The sequence below is a fragment of the Lutjanus erythropterus genome, chromosome 4 (genome assembly GCF_056507025.1).
Source record: "Lutjanus erythropterus isolate fLutEry1 chromosome 4, fLutEry1.hap2, whole genome shotgun sequence".
In the NCBI taxonomy this organism is placed as follows: Eukaryota; Metazoa; Chordata; class Actinopteri; order Lutjaniformes; family Lutjanidae; genus Lutjanus; species Lutjanus erythropterus.
This window is the reverse complement of record NC_139320.1, coordinates 46,533,309-46,546,744: the sequence shown is the minus strand read 5'-3', so window position 1 is coordinate 46,546,744 and position 13,436 is coordinate 46,533,309. Positions and strand designations below refer to the sequence as shown.

Here is a 13,436-nt window from a genome sequence, read left to right as displayed (position 1 = left end):
ACCTGACCCGCCACCAAGCAGGATGCAGTGACGTCTCACTGGCCAGGACCAACCCATTACGACAAAACAACAGTGGGCTTTTATTGTGAAGAGTTTCTAGGAAATTAATCCTATTAACCACTGATTTTCAAAGCATTTGCTGTTGTCAGTATTCTTTTTATATCTGATGACAAACCAAGTGCTATCACAATAATCTCCACGAGTCCAAAATCTCCCAGCAGCTCACCCTAGAAATCTTTGACTAAAGTAAACAAAAAAATCCCACTAAAACTGTCCTTTTTTTTCCAGAATTGTTTATTGATTAAACTGATCAATTATGTTTTCTGTTATTTTCCAGTCTCCCAGCAGTATGGTAGTAATTGTGCTTTGAAACCTGCTCCACGTTTCCAGAAATAAACAGTAATTCTGGTAAAGAAATACAAAAAAATCTGCCCAATAAAACTATAAACTATAAAAGGCAATCTCCTCCTGAGCTCATTACTGTAAAGCCCCCAATTGTCATAAACAACAAGGACATGGTCTCCGTCTCCAGTGGTGGCCACGGCCCTGGATCGTGCCACCTGGCTAATTTGATCACATAAAATGGAGCGTTGCAATAAAATTCTACCAGTCTTGAAAGCTGACCTTCCTCTCTGCCTTTATAATCACCTATGGTTTTCTAAATCTAGAGACAGATGATGGTGTGCGGTTACCCATGGTTATTTTCAGGATATATCCACTCTTATCCTCCTTTTCTCTCCTTTCTCTCATCTCCTATTTCCCACACATCTCAACCTGTTAGTCATATCACAGCATCAGCTCCCTATTTAAGTTCTCATGATGAACACGTGTGTGTGTGTGTGTGTGTGTGTGTGTGTGTGTGTGTGTGTGTGTGTGTGTGGGCCCATCAGTCATCTTTCTTCCAGGCATGATCCCAGCATGAAATCGGAGGCAGGAACAAATAGTTTGATTGGCTGATTAGCACCAAATGAGAACCTGATTGGTTTATTAGCATGTTGATCAGAGCTGAAGAGCCTCTCCTACCGGGGAACACAGCTCCTGGTAAGCATTTTGGCTTAGTGTCATCACCACTTCGTCACTGAATAAGTACGTGGTAAATTTTGTCATCTCGCTTTAATGAAAACAGAGTTCTCACAGTCATTAATCACAGATTACCATGATATTTCTATTAAACCACCATTCTGTAGCAAACAAAAGAAATAGATGAGGGAACGGGTTTAAACACAACTATGAATATTAATGACCTTGATAAATGTGATGAACATACCATCAGTCAGTTGTGTGTGTGTCAAAAAGCAAAGCAGCAAACGTCCCCAGCCATCTTTCTTCAACTCTGAGACGACAAGTCAATGCAGCACTTGTGACATGCCGCCTATTGGTCGCAGTCATCGATCCACATCAGTTCCTCGTCAGCCATGAGTACATTACCGCTGGGACTGCAGGCCCGCCAGAGCGCGTTGACTGCCAGGCCTTGTCGAGACAGCCGCGGTGATGGAAGTGCATCCAGTGCTCTCCTGAGACACAGCAGTGATGTGACGAAAGTGAGGCTGAGTGAGGCAGCAACTCTCTTGTGGCTTCCTTCCTCTGTTCCGGTCCGAGACAGTCCTAGCTTGATCCTTTTAGGACTGATTTTGGATGTATCAGCACTTAAAGGGAGAGCCAAAGATGTAATCTTTTGTCCTCTAAGCAGCTGAGAAAGTTCCTCCACTGTTCCTGCTTGATAGGAAGCCTGTCTTTACTGCAACGAGTCACACACATTTTTTCGAGGGAGGTGAGGTTCCACCAAAATTCTCAAAATTCATTATATTATAATAAACATTAAATACAATAGATAATTAAATGTAGCAAAAATTCATATGTTAAACTAAATATTTTATGAATATACAATGCTGGTTAACCTCTAGGATGTTATGTAGCTGCTCACCACTAGCCAGGGCTGTAGCCCAGCAGGGACGGTTGACAATGATACTGATGATGGGACAGGCGCTTCAAAGTGCTCTCTCATGGCAAAACATTTGATTCAAATGATATTGTTGATGACTTCACAAGAAGCAGAGACAGGGAAATGCATTGCATAAGGTAAGACTAGATTTTATGATTAACTTAAGCTTATAAAGTTTTCCTGTGTTTGCTGTATGTCACACCATAGCGGATGTAAATGTTTATTTGGCTATGTTTTTCTAATATTAGGGGTGTTTGCTCATTAAATTGGATGAACTAAGTTAGTGTGTTATTTTTGTTTCAGAGCTGGAATTGTTCTAGGTGACTCTTGCAGTACTATCAGAGAGGATACAGTCCACCGGGCATGACTGCATCATGTTATGGCTGCGCCAAATCCAATTCACCAGTTGTGCTGCAGTGCGTCCCAGAGGTGGCTCTCCACTCTTTTCCTTAAAATACACGCCAAGTCTATTTTTGACGGATGCCACGTCAATCAACACAGACCAGATTGAGTGGGCAGGAAGTCAATCACAGAAAAACCATACAGGCCAATTTTCAAAATAAAAGACCCCATGCAGGCTTGCGATCATAAAAACAGACAAAAGAGAAACTGTTTAACTACTTAGCCATGTAGCCCATGATTAAAGCATGAAAAGCCACTAACTAGTAAGTCAACATCAATCAAGCTGCAGTCATGTGTAGGACAGAACAAAACCATAGCGTAGACGTGCCTGTCTCCAGTAGAATCGATGGATAAGCAGTCCCCAGTATGGCTTTGTGTATCTGTAGACGCTATGATCCAGCTCATTATGACAATGACTTCACAAGATATACATGCATGCTTACCATGTAAAAAGAAGGCCCACCTGTGAAAACGCTGTGCCTAGATAATTATCTGGCGCCGGTGCTGCTTCTGATGTCTTGCAGTGTAATGTAATCTAATACAACTTTACAAACTGCAGGCTCAGAAATTAGCATAGAGCTGAGCAAACATCTCTCTGGCACAGCATCAACTACAATTTCACATAATAAGCTTCACAAAGTATTTGTTTGAGGGCTGTTGTATTGGATTGCATTACATTAGATTAGAAAGGTGTCCATGGCATTGTGTCCACCCCCTGTAGTAAAACATTGTGCCCCCTAATTAATCAATAATGGTTGTTTAAATTACAGTGATCAAAATGAGAGGCCTGCAAGTAATTCATTAAGGTTTGACATTCTGCCAGCAGAAATGGGTTAGAGAACACAACAGAACCAAAAACAGAACAAGACTGAGGGCAAACAGACAGACTATGTGTACTGTACTGGCCTGTGCTAAACTAATCAATACAGTAACAGATAGAAAGGTAGATTTTTACTAGAGCTTCTATCTGAGGTACACAGCAAAAATGCAGTAGACTTCTTTCAACATTTTTGGTAATAAATTAGATTTTTGTGGAAAGCATATTTTTATGATTCTGCGCCTGCAACAGACATGGTGGAAGGCATTATTTTTTTATCGTGTAAAATCGTACATACGCCCCATTCTTGTGATGGTATCTTAACAAAGCTTTGGGGGAATTTCTTTAGACTTGGCCTAAATGTCCACTTGGACCCCACAGTTAATGCTGTACAATGTAATGGTCAGTGGTCAAGGTCACTGCAAAGTCATGTCCATCCCATTTTCGTGAATACTATAACTCAGGAATGCCTGGAGGGGATTTTATTACATCTGGTACAAGTGTCCAGTTGGATTTGAGGATGATTTGATTAGAATTTGGTGATCACAGGTCAAGGTCACTGTAAACTCATGTCCGTCCCATTCTTATGAATACTTTCATTTCAGTCAACACAAACACAGCATGTCCAGTTGTCACATATCATTTGTGACCTTGTAATGACGTTACTGCAATATTACAGTTGTTATCATTAGTTGTGCTGCTGGCAGATTGTAGTGCAACATGGTGGTATTCTATGGTACTTTTGCAACATCTGTTCAATGTCCTCTGCATAAGGGTTTCTGAAATTTATTAACTAATTATTATTAACTAAACAATCATAAAAGCTCCAAAAAAAGCTGGAAACATTGTGACAACATACCAGCAATGTTACGATAATGTCTAAATAACAAATAAAACTCTGAAATTTCTCTTGTCAGGTTGATACAATGTCACATGTTGCAAAAGTTACGTTGCAATTACAGTCTTGTGTTTGTGTCAGCAGGGTAGTCTCTAAGTGAAGACATGGAATCATACACATCAATAGCAATAACTTACATTTTGTGATAACGTGATGTTGTATATGCAGATGATGGAGATGATGAACTGAATTTTGGAGCCCATGAGGACTAGCTGGTGCATCAGCATCAGCTAATGGGGATACTTTTAAATAAATAAACTGATTTCACCAAAAAAGACCTTTCATTAACTTGAACCTGACTGGTTTGTGGTAGCTTACAACCATAAGGCCATAATTTTAGTTTGTAAATGAGTAGAAAAAAGATTTAGCTTAAAGGTTATCTCACTTTAGCTTATGTGAATTCAACAGATTGCCATGACACGCCACTATTTTTGGTTTCTTTCTATCTCCTCCAATTCTCCAGAGCTATTTAAAAAGACCATGAATTGAAGTTGAAAAAACAGGTGTCTCGACACTTTCTGTAAGAGCCAATGTGACCACCATCTGGTTAATAACAAGACGATGTTATCTCGGTAGGGCAGCCTTTACTCTAATCTACTCTTTTAGAACTAGCGGCGGCCGTGTTACTCACATAATTATCTTTTCCTGCATCACTGAACATACAGTATAGTGGTCTCAAGTTCCAGCTCTTTAATGCACCCAGCTGTGGTCTGGGTGAGCTCACTCCACTGCAGATATCCTTCTTTTAAAGGAGATGAGAGACAGAAGATGGAACCCTGTACACGATACTGTTTGAAATAAGGGGTTCCAAAAGGGTTCTTTCTGAAGGGCTGAGTTATTTTCTTCTGACGAACAGGAAAGAGTTATTTGTAAGAATAAAGGTTGCATTAGGAACCCTTTTCATCTGAAAAAAAACTTTTTCCATAGTTCAGTGTTAATATCAAGAGAACCCCTTTCGTGTATAAAAAGGTTCCCAGTAGAACATCATGAATGTGTTCTGGTTAAACCCTTGGAACCAAAAGGGGTTCTCAATAGAACCCCCTCAATGGGTCCTAGCTAAAACCCTTGGAATACAAAAAGGTTATGGGTTGAGCCCCCTGGTTAGAGCAAAAAGGTTCTAAAAAGAACCCCCTTGGTAGGGTTTAGAGAAAACACAGGGAATATAAGGTTCTTGGTAGAACTACTAGAATAGATTTTAAATAAAACCCTTGAAATATAAAAGAGTTTGAGATAAAACCCCCTGAGTGGCTTCTAGATAAAATCATTGGTTTAAAAAATGGTTCCCAGTAGAAGCCCCAGAGTGTGTTCTAGATAAAACCCTTGGAGTACAAAAAGGTTTTCAGTAACTCCCACGTTGTAGCACCCTGAGAAGGTGGAACAGTTCTGGATAGAATGGCTTTGGGTCAAACTATTACACCATAGAATGGTTCTCTGTGGAACCTTTCATAAGGGGTTCGGGGTAAAACCTTTCATGCTGGGTTCTAGGTAGAACTCTCTGGAAGGGTTCCAAGTGGAACCTTTATAAAAGGTTCTACAAGGAGGTTTTCCTGTCGGGACAAGCTGAAGAAGCCTTTATGGCTCTAGTTAGTGCATTCAGTTCTAAGAGTGTACTGTGCACATGACTGGTTGCATGGTTCAGGCCACGGTAAATGCCAAAAAATACAACGCTGTTCTGAGAGACCTTCATCCGTCGGCAAAGCATTTATTTTCTGAAAGGAGCAGTACGTTGTCAAGCATGACAACCTCATCCACAGGCCACTTGTTTCTGACAACATCAGTCGTGCTCACTTGCTCATTTCCATGTACGCCACTCCACAAAATGTCTGTGCGACTCTCCCAGCGTCCCAATTTTCTTTTACATTTAGAGGCCTGGGACTCAACTCCACTGAACTGTCTACTGAGTGTATAGAAACAACTGGGACCTGCTGCCACTCTTTTCATCCACAAACTGATCAGCGCAGAGTCATTGTCAGATTCAAAGCCACACTTCTCCGCAGCCCAAAGCATAGCAGGCTATTTGAAACTCTATCCCCCGTTCCACTGACAGCTACCCTCGCACATGAGAAGCTATAATCCGTCATTAGTAATTGAGGGTGTTCATTTTAAATAGGTTCCTTATTCTTTTCAGTGAATAGCTCTGGTAACTGGCAGCAAGTTCTGTGAAAAGTTTCGCTTAAATGGAAGTACCCGGAAGGGGTACGATAGCTGTGATGTGTTTTATATTAGGCACTACATACTGTTCAGAAGGATGGCACATGCTGCTTTTTTCTAATCTGTAAAACACTGACTATTAATAAAACAAGGCACTTCATTATGATTTATTTAAAGCCCCAATGTGTGTTTTTAAAGGCCTTTAAAAGTGCCAGCACCCACTTTGACATTCGTGTTAGATTTTGACTTAATGTAGATCAATTTGTTAATGTTAATGACATTCAATGTGATTCAATTAAGTAAAGAAATACTCTTACTCTGTGGTGCACATGTGTAGTTAAAGAGTTTGATATAATATGAAACAAGAACATTCTGATTTGATTCAAATTGATTCCAAAAGTTATTCTATGGATGGAGACCAAAATATTTGAGATCGGCTCAAATGTATATTTTAATAAACACGTTCACCCATAAACCCCTCGATGGGAGAGAGTGGAAAGGTCAAGTGAGGGTGGAAACCTGAAATTGAGCTGAGTCACTGAGGCAGAAAAATATGCAAAAATAATACATTTATTAGTGATGAGTAAAGAGACACATGGAGGAAAGCAAACTCATTCAGAAACTACATTAAGGTCATGTTTATTCATTATTAGATACTGTGGCTGTTCAGTGCTCTTTTAATTTTTAGATGAAGTCTTTGTTTCATGCTTTGTGGCTGTGCAGTACTAGTTTTGGTGGTGCTGTTGTATTATTATGCACTCCGCCTTAATGTCAAACCTATGTTTTTGTGCCTTTGGTGGAGCATATTGTGTAGTAGCACCTAGCCCTCTGCCGCTCCCATATATTAATATATATATTAAATTGTCAGCATATGTCAGTGACTGTTGTGATTATAGAGTTTGTTGTCTGAGTGTTCCTCTGTGTGAATTTTTGCATCCTTGTCAGCCTGTATGTTTTTTTTTTTTAAGCGTTTTATGTTAACATTTGGGTGAAGTTGGTGTCAGGTTTGAAAACAGGGCCATCATTGCAAATGCCTGGGCTGTTTTTTGATCCCAGTCCTTGACTGGTGCTAGCAGATATGTCGTTGAAAACAAAAGTTTGACAAAAGTTAAAAAAAAAAAAAACTTGATGATGGTGCCAATTTAAAAATCAAGAGATCACCAAAGTCGCTACTCTATCATTTGCAATCCATCCAATAGTTGTGGTGTGGTGGCACTAAAGCAAAAGTCAGGGGGTCACCAGCATCAAAAGGACATATCATCTGGACTGTTAGGTTCAGAGTTTGGCCAGGACCCCAGACGCAGAGAGCGAGATAAAAGCAGTTTTCAAAGAGTTTATTGTTTCACAAAAGAGCAAAAAACAACGGAAGGCGAGGGCAGGTGCTGGACGCGGTCGGCTGGCTGGCGCAGCGGGGTCGACAGGAGGGGAACCGTGCTGGCGTAGGTTCAGGAGCACGAGTGCTGCACCCACGGTCGGAAGAGGAACTGAAGGCTGCACAAAAACACTGTTGATTAGAATCACGAAGGAAAAAACACCAAAGATCCACTAGAAAGCTTGCTGCGCTACATTACCGACAACGACTGAATAGTCCGGCACAGGAGTGGAGACTAGGCCAAGCTCATATACCCGGGGAAGTGCACTGATGAGAGCCAGGTGCGTCTCATTATGCTGAGCCAGCCAATGACCGCCGCCGCTGCCACACACACTGCCCTGGAAGGAAAGGGGAGGGGGGAAAAAGGGAAACAAGGAAACCCGAAACACCAAAAACACCAAAACAAATCCAAAAAACTCAACAACCATGACATTACCCCCCCCTCAACGGACGCCACCCGGCGGCCTGCCAGGCTTGCCAGGAAAGTCCCTGTAAAAGTCATTAATAAGGTCCGGATCCAGAATAAAAGAACGGGACACCCATGACCGTTCTTCTGGACCATACCCCTCCCAGTCCACCAAAAACTGGTATCCCCGGCCCCGTCTGCGGACGTCCAGCAACCGCCGGACAGTGTAGGCCGGGTGGTCATCAATGAGCCGGGGGGGCGGAGGGGGTTCGGCCGGAGGGCACAGAGCACTGGTGGACACAGGCTTCAACAGGGAAACGTGAAAGGCCGGGTGAACATTAAGGGCTGCGGGCAATTTGAGTCTCATCACACAGGGATTGATTACCTTTTCTATTTCAAAAGGGCCGATGTACCTGGGGGCTAGCTTCCTGCTCTCCGTCTGCAGAGGGAGGTCGCGTGAGGAAAGCCACACCTTTTGACCCGGCTGATAGTGGGGGGCAGGAGCGCGACGTCTGTCCGCCAATCGTTGATTGCGAGCCGCAGTCCGCGTGAGAGCCGCCCTTGCCTCCCGCCAGACCCGCCGTGCCCGCCGGAGGTGCTCCTGGACGGACGGAACTGCCACTTCGGTCTCCTGGATGGGGAAGAGGGGAGGTTGGAAACCCACAGAGGCCATAAAGGGGGACATACCTGTGGCTGAGCTGACCAGAGAGTTGTGGGCGTATTCCACCCAGGGAAGATGGGTGGACCAGGAGGCGGGATGTCTAGCGGTGACGCACCGGAGAGCTGACTCGAGGTCCTGGTTGGCCCGCTCCGTCTGGCCGTTGGTTTGGGGGTGGTATCCAGACGAGAGGCTGGCTGAAGCTCCCAGAGCCTGGCAGAAGGCCCTCCAGACCTGGGAGGAGAACTGGGGACCCCGGTCCGAAACTATGTCCTGAGGTATACCATGAAGTCTGAACACATGTTGGACGAGGAGGTTGGCCGTCTCTAGGGCTGAGGGGAGTTTGGGCAGAGGAACAAAATGCACAGCTTTGGAAAAACGATCAATAATGGTAAGGATTACTGTGTTACCCTCTGACGGTGGGAGTCCAGTGACGAAGTCCACTGCAACATGAGACCAAGGGCGATGGGGGATGGGCAGTGGACGTAGGAGGCCAGCAGGAGTCTGGTGGGAGGATTTGTTGCGGGCACAGACGGAGCAGGCGGAAACATACTCCTTGGTGTCAGACGTTATGGAGGGCCACCAGAAACTGCGTCGGAGCAAGGAGAGGGTGCGATGAAACCCAGGATGACAGGCGACTTTGGAAGCATGTCCCCACTGGAGCACAGGAGTTCTGGCGGCGGGTGGAACAAACATCCGGTTGGGAGGGCAGCTCTCGGGAATGGGTTGATCTTGTTGAGCCTCCTGCACGACTTGCTCAATCTCCCACCTGGCCGCCCCCACCACGCAGGAGGAAGGGAGGATGGTCTCCACAGGTGTGTCTTCCACCGGTGGAGTAAACTGTCTGGATAAGGCGTCGGGCTTAACATTCCTGGAACCAGGGCGGTAGGTGAGGGAGAACCGGAACCGACCCAAGAACAGGGCCCACCGAGCCTGCCGGGAGTTTAGTCGACGTGCAGACCGTAGATAGGAGAGGTTCTTGTGGTCAGTCCATACCGTAAAAGGGTGCGTGGAACCTTCCAACCAATGCCTCCACTCCTGGAGAGCCAAGACCACAGCAAGGAGCTCCCTGTTGCCCACGTCGTAATTTTTCTCTGCTGGGGTGAGCCGACGAGAGAAGAAGGCACAGGGGTGCATTTTGTGGTCAACAGGGGAGCGTTGAGAGAGGACAGCCCCTACCCCAGAGTCAGAGGCGTCGACTTCGACCACGAACGGTAATGCAGGATCTGGATGGGAAAGCACAGGTGCAGAGGTAAACAGGCACTTTAATCGGTCGAAGGCAGCATCGGCTGCCTGCGACCACACAAAGGGGAGCTTGGAGGAGGTCAATTGAGTGAGTGGGGCCGCTACTTGGCTGTAATTGCGAATGAACCTCCTGTAAAAATTTGCAAACCCCAAAAACCTCTGGAGGTGTTTTCTGGTGGCGGGGACAGGCCACTCGGCCACCGCTTGAACTTTGGCCGGATCCGCCTTCAGCTGTCCCCTTTCCACCACGAACCCCAAAAAACTGACAGATGTGACATGGAATTCGCATTTCTCTGCTTTCACAAAGAGTCTATTCTCTAATAGTCTTCTTAAAACCAGCTTTACATGCTGGACATGTTCATCAAGGTCTCTGGAAAAAATCAAGATGTCGTCTAAATAAACAAACACGAACCTATTAAGCATGTCCCTTAAAACGTCATTGATCAAAGCCTGGAAAACAGCTGGTGCATTGGTCAGACCAAAGGGCATAACCAGGTACTCGAAATGTCCCAGGGGGGTGTTGAACGCCGTTTTCCACTCATCTCCTTCCTTAATCCTGATGAGGTGGTAGGCGTTACGGAGATCTAGCTTGGAGAAAATGGTTGCTTGGTGCAAGGGGCCAAAAGCGGAATCAATCAGAGGGAGTGGGTACTTATTTTTCACTGTAATGTCATTTATCCCCCTGAAGTCTATACAAGGGCGCAGGGTTTTGTCTTTCTTTTCAACAAAGAAAAAACCCGCTCCCACTGGGGAAGAGGAAGGGCGGATTAACCCCGCAGCTAACGAGTCTGTGATGTACTGCTCCATGGACTCTCTTTCAGGCTTGGACAAATTGTACAGTTTTTGAGATGGAAATGGGGCTCCAGGGAGCAGTTCAATGGCACAGTCATAGGGACGGTGTGGGGGAAGAGAAAGCGCTTTGTCCTTGCTAAAAACCTCCTGAAGATCATGGTACATGGGGGGAATGGAGGACAAGTCAATAGGTTCGGTAGGCACAGGTGGCGAGGAGGCACTGGAGGGAATGGCAGAGTGAAGACAATGGGAATGACAGAACGTACTCCAATTGGTAATGGCCGAGGCGGACCAGTCAATATGGGGGTTGTGCAACTTTAACCAGGGGAGCCCCAGAACCAGAGGTGAAGTGGGAGAGGGAATGACTAACAGCGAAATTACTTCCTGATGATTACCAGAGAGCAGCAGGGTCACAGGGGCAGTACGGTGGGTGACACTAGCCAGTAATTGTCCACTCAGGGTGAGAACGTTCCTAGGCTCAGGGAGAGGCTCAATAGGAAGGTTCGCTTGACTACACAGTTCAGAGTCAATAAAATTGTCATCAGCTCCACTATCGACCAGTGCCTGCAGTGGTATCGTGTTATGTGGGAGTCTGAGCATACCTTGTAGTTGAACTCGGGTGGAGGGAGAGGAGGAAGAGATAGTACGGCTCACCAGCGCCCCCTCCGTGGCTGATGAGCCTCCCCTTTTGGCAGTTGAGGACAGGTGGCGAGGAAGTGGCCAGGCTGACCACAGTAGATGCATAGCCGGTGCAGTAATCGGCGCTCCCGTTCTGCGGGAGACAGTCTGGCTCGACCCAACTGCATGGACTCCTCTTCGTTAGGGACGGAGGAAAAACCCGCACGAGGAGCGGGGGCAGGCACGGGGGTGAGGTCCCGGGGAATCCCGCGTTGCGGAGTGGACACCGGAGGGTAGTTGGAAACCACAGGAGGAGGGGCGCCCTGTCTCCCTATTCTCTCCCTGCATCTCTCACGTAGCCGGTTATCGAGTCTAATGGCTAATGAGATTAATTCGTCAAGAGACTGGGTCTCGTCTCGTGCTGCCAATTCGTCCTTAATATTATCAGCTAATCCCAAGAGAAAAACACTTTGTAATGCGCGCTCATCCCAGCCGCTTTCGGCTGCCAAAATGCGGAAGTCGATAGCGTACTGGGAGACTGGCGCTGAACCCTGGCGGAGGGAAAGGAGCCGGCTGCTGGCTTCTTTCCCTTGGACCGGGTGATCAAAAACCTTGCGCATCTCATTTACAAAAGAGGAATAAGACTGAGTTACCGCCGAATTAGTGGAGATAGCCAAAGCCCAGGAGGCAGCCCGATCTGTTAACAAACTCATAATGAAGGCAATTTTCGATCTATCTGTGGCGTAAGTCTGGGATTGCTGTTCAAACACTAAAGTACACTGAAGCAAGAACTGACTACATGCCCCTAAATCTCCCGAATACCTGACCGGGGTGGGGATGTATGGTTCCCGGGAGAGGACGGGTGGAGGAGCCGGAGTCGCCAAGGAGGGAGCCGAGGAAGGAGGAAGATTCCCAGGAGGAGCCAAACTGGGGATCTGACTGACGGCCTGATCCATGCGGCTGCCGAGCTGGGATACGCTGGTCACCAGGGTCTGGAGAACGCCTTGGATCTCGTGGATGGCTTCCCCCATCTGGCCAACACGTGCTCCTTGAGAGGATAGCGCCTGCCGTAATTTATCTGTCTCCGCGGGGTCCATGATTTGGCCGGACTATTCTGTTAGGTTCAGAGTTTGGCCAGGACCCCAGACGCAGAGAGCGAGATAAAAGCAGTTTTCAAAGAGTTTATTGTTTCACAAAAGAGCAAAAAACAACGGAAGGCGAGGGCAGGTGCTGGACGCGGTCGGCTGGCTGGCGCAGCGGGGTCGACAGGAGGGGAACCGTGCTGGCGTAGGTTCAGGAGCACGAGTGCTGCACCCACGGTCGGAAGAGGAACTGAAGGCTGCACAAAAACACTGTTGATTAGAATCACGAAGGAAAAAACACCAAAGATCCACTAGAAAGCTTGCTGCGCTACATTACCGACAACGACTGAATAGTCCGGCACAGGAGTGGAGACTAGGCCAAGCTCATATACCCGGGGAAGTGCACTGATGAGAGCCAGGTGCGTCTCATTATGCTGAGCCAGCCAATGACCGCCGCCGCTGCCACACACACTGCCCTGGAAGGAAAGGGGAGGGGGGAAAAAGGGAAACAAGGAAACCCGAAACACCAAAAACACCAAAACAAATCCAAAAAACTCAACAACCATGACATGGACATCATGAACTTGGGCCCTTTTTTTTAAGTTATGTTTTGGGCTTTTTGCCTTTATTGGACAGGACAGCTGAAGAGCAAACAGGAAAGGGGGTAGAAAGAGAGGAGACGACACGCAGCAAGGGGCCACAGACAGGAGCCGAACCAGCGGCTGCTGCAGAAGACCAACAACCTCCACACATGGGGCGGACACTCAACCAACTGAGCTATAGGGCTGTCCCCCTGGGCCCTTTTTTATATATGCTTCTTTATACTATAACACTGTGTGATAGCAACTGGGAGGCAACTAAAAGAGGTCACTCAGTAGAGTGCAGATCTTCACCAGGCAACAGATAGTGAAGCACCTACTGGAATACCACCAGAACTGCCAGATCCAACCAGCAGAGATTTGCAAAGTTAACATGTTCGAAGGTAAAAGTTTTAATCCATGCCTGTCCAGACTCAGATGAAGTATGTAGTGAAGACATTAAAAGAATTTAATA

The 13,436-nt window shown here is 46.2% G+C and overlaps 1 long non-coding RNA gene across 1 annotated transcript; it reads right to left on the bottom strand.

The window, feature by feature from the left end:
* Positions 1-7,529: 7,529 nt before the first annotated feature.
* On the bottom strand, positions 7,530-8,213 carry LOC146329216 (uncharacterized). Its single transcript, XR_014769956.1, has 2 exons — positions 7,782-8,213; positions 7,530-7,701 (listed from the first exon to the last, which is right to left on the bottom strand). It is a non-coding gene; the product is annotated as an uncharacterized LOC146329216 (long non-coding RNA).
* Between the last annotated feature and the right edge of the window lie 5,223 nt (positions 8,214-13,436).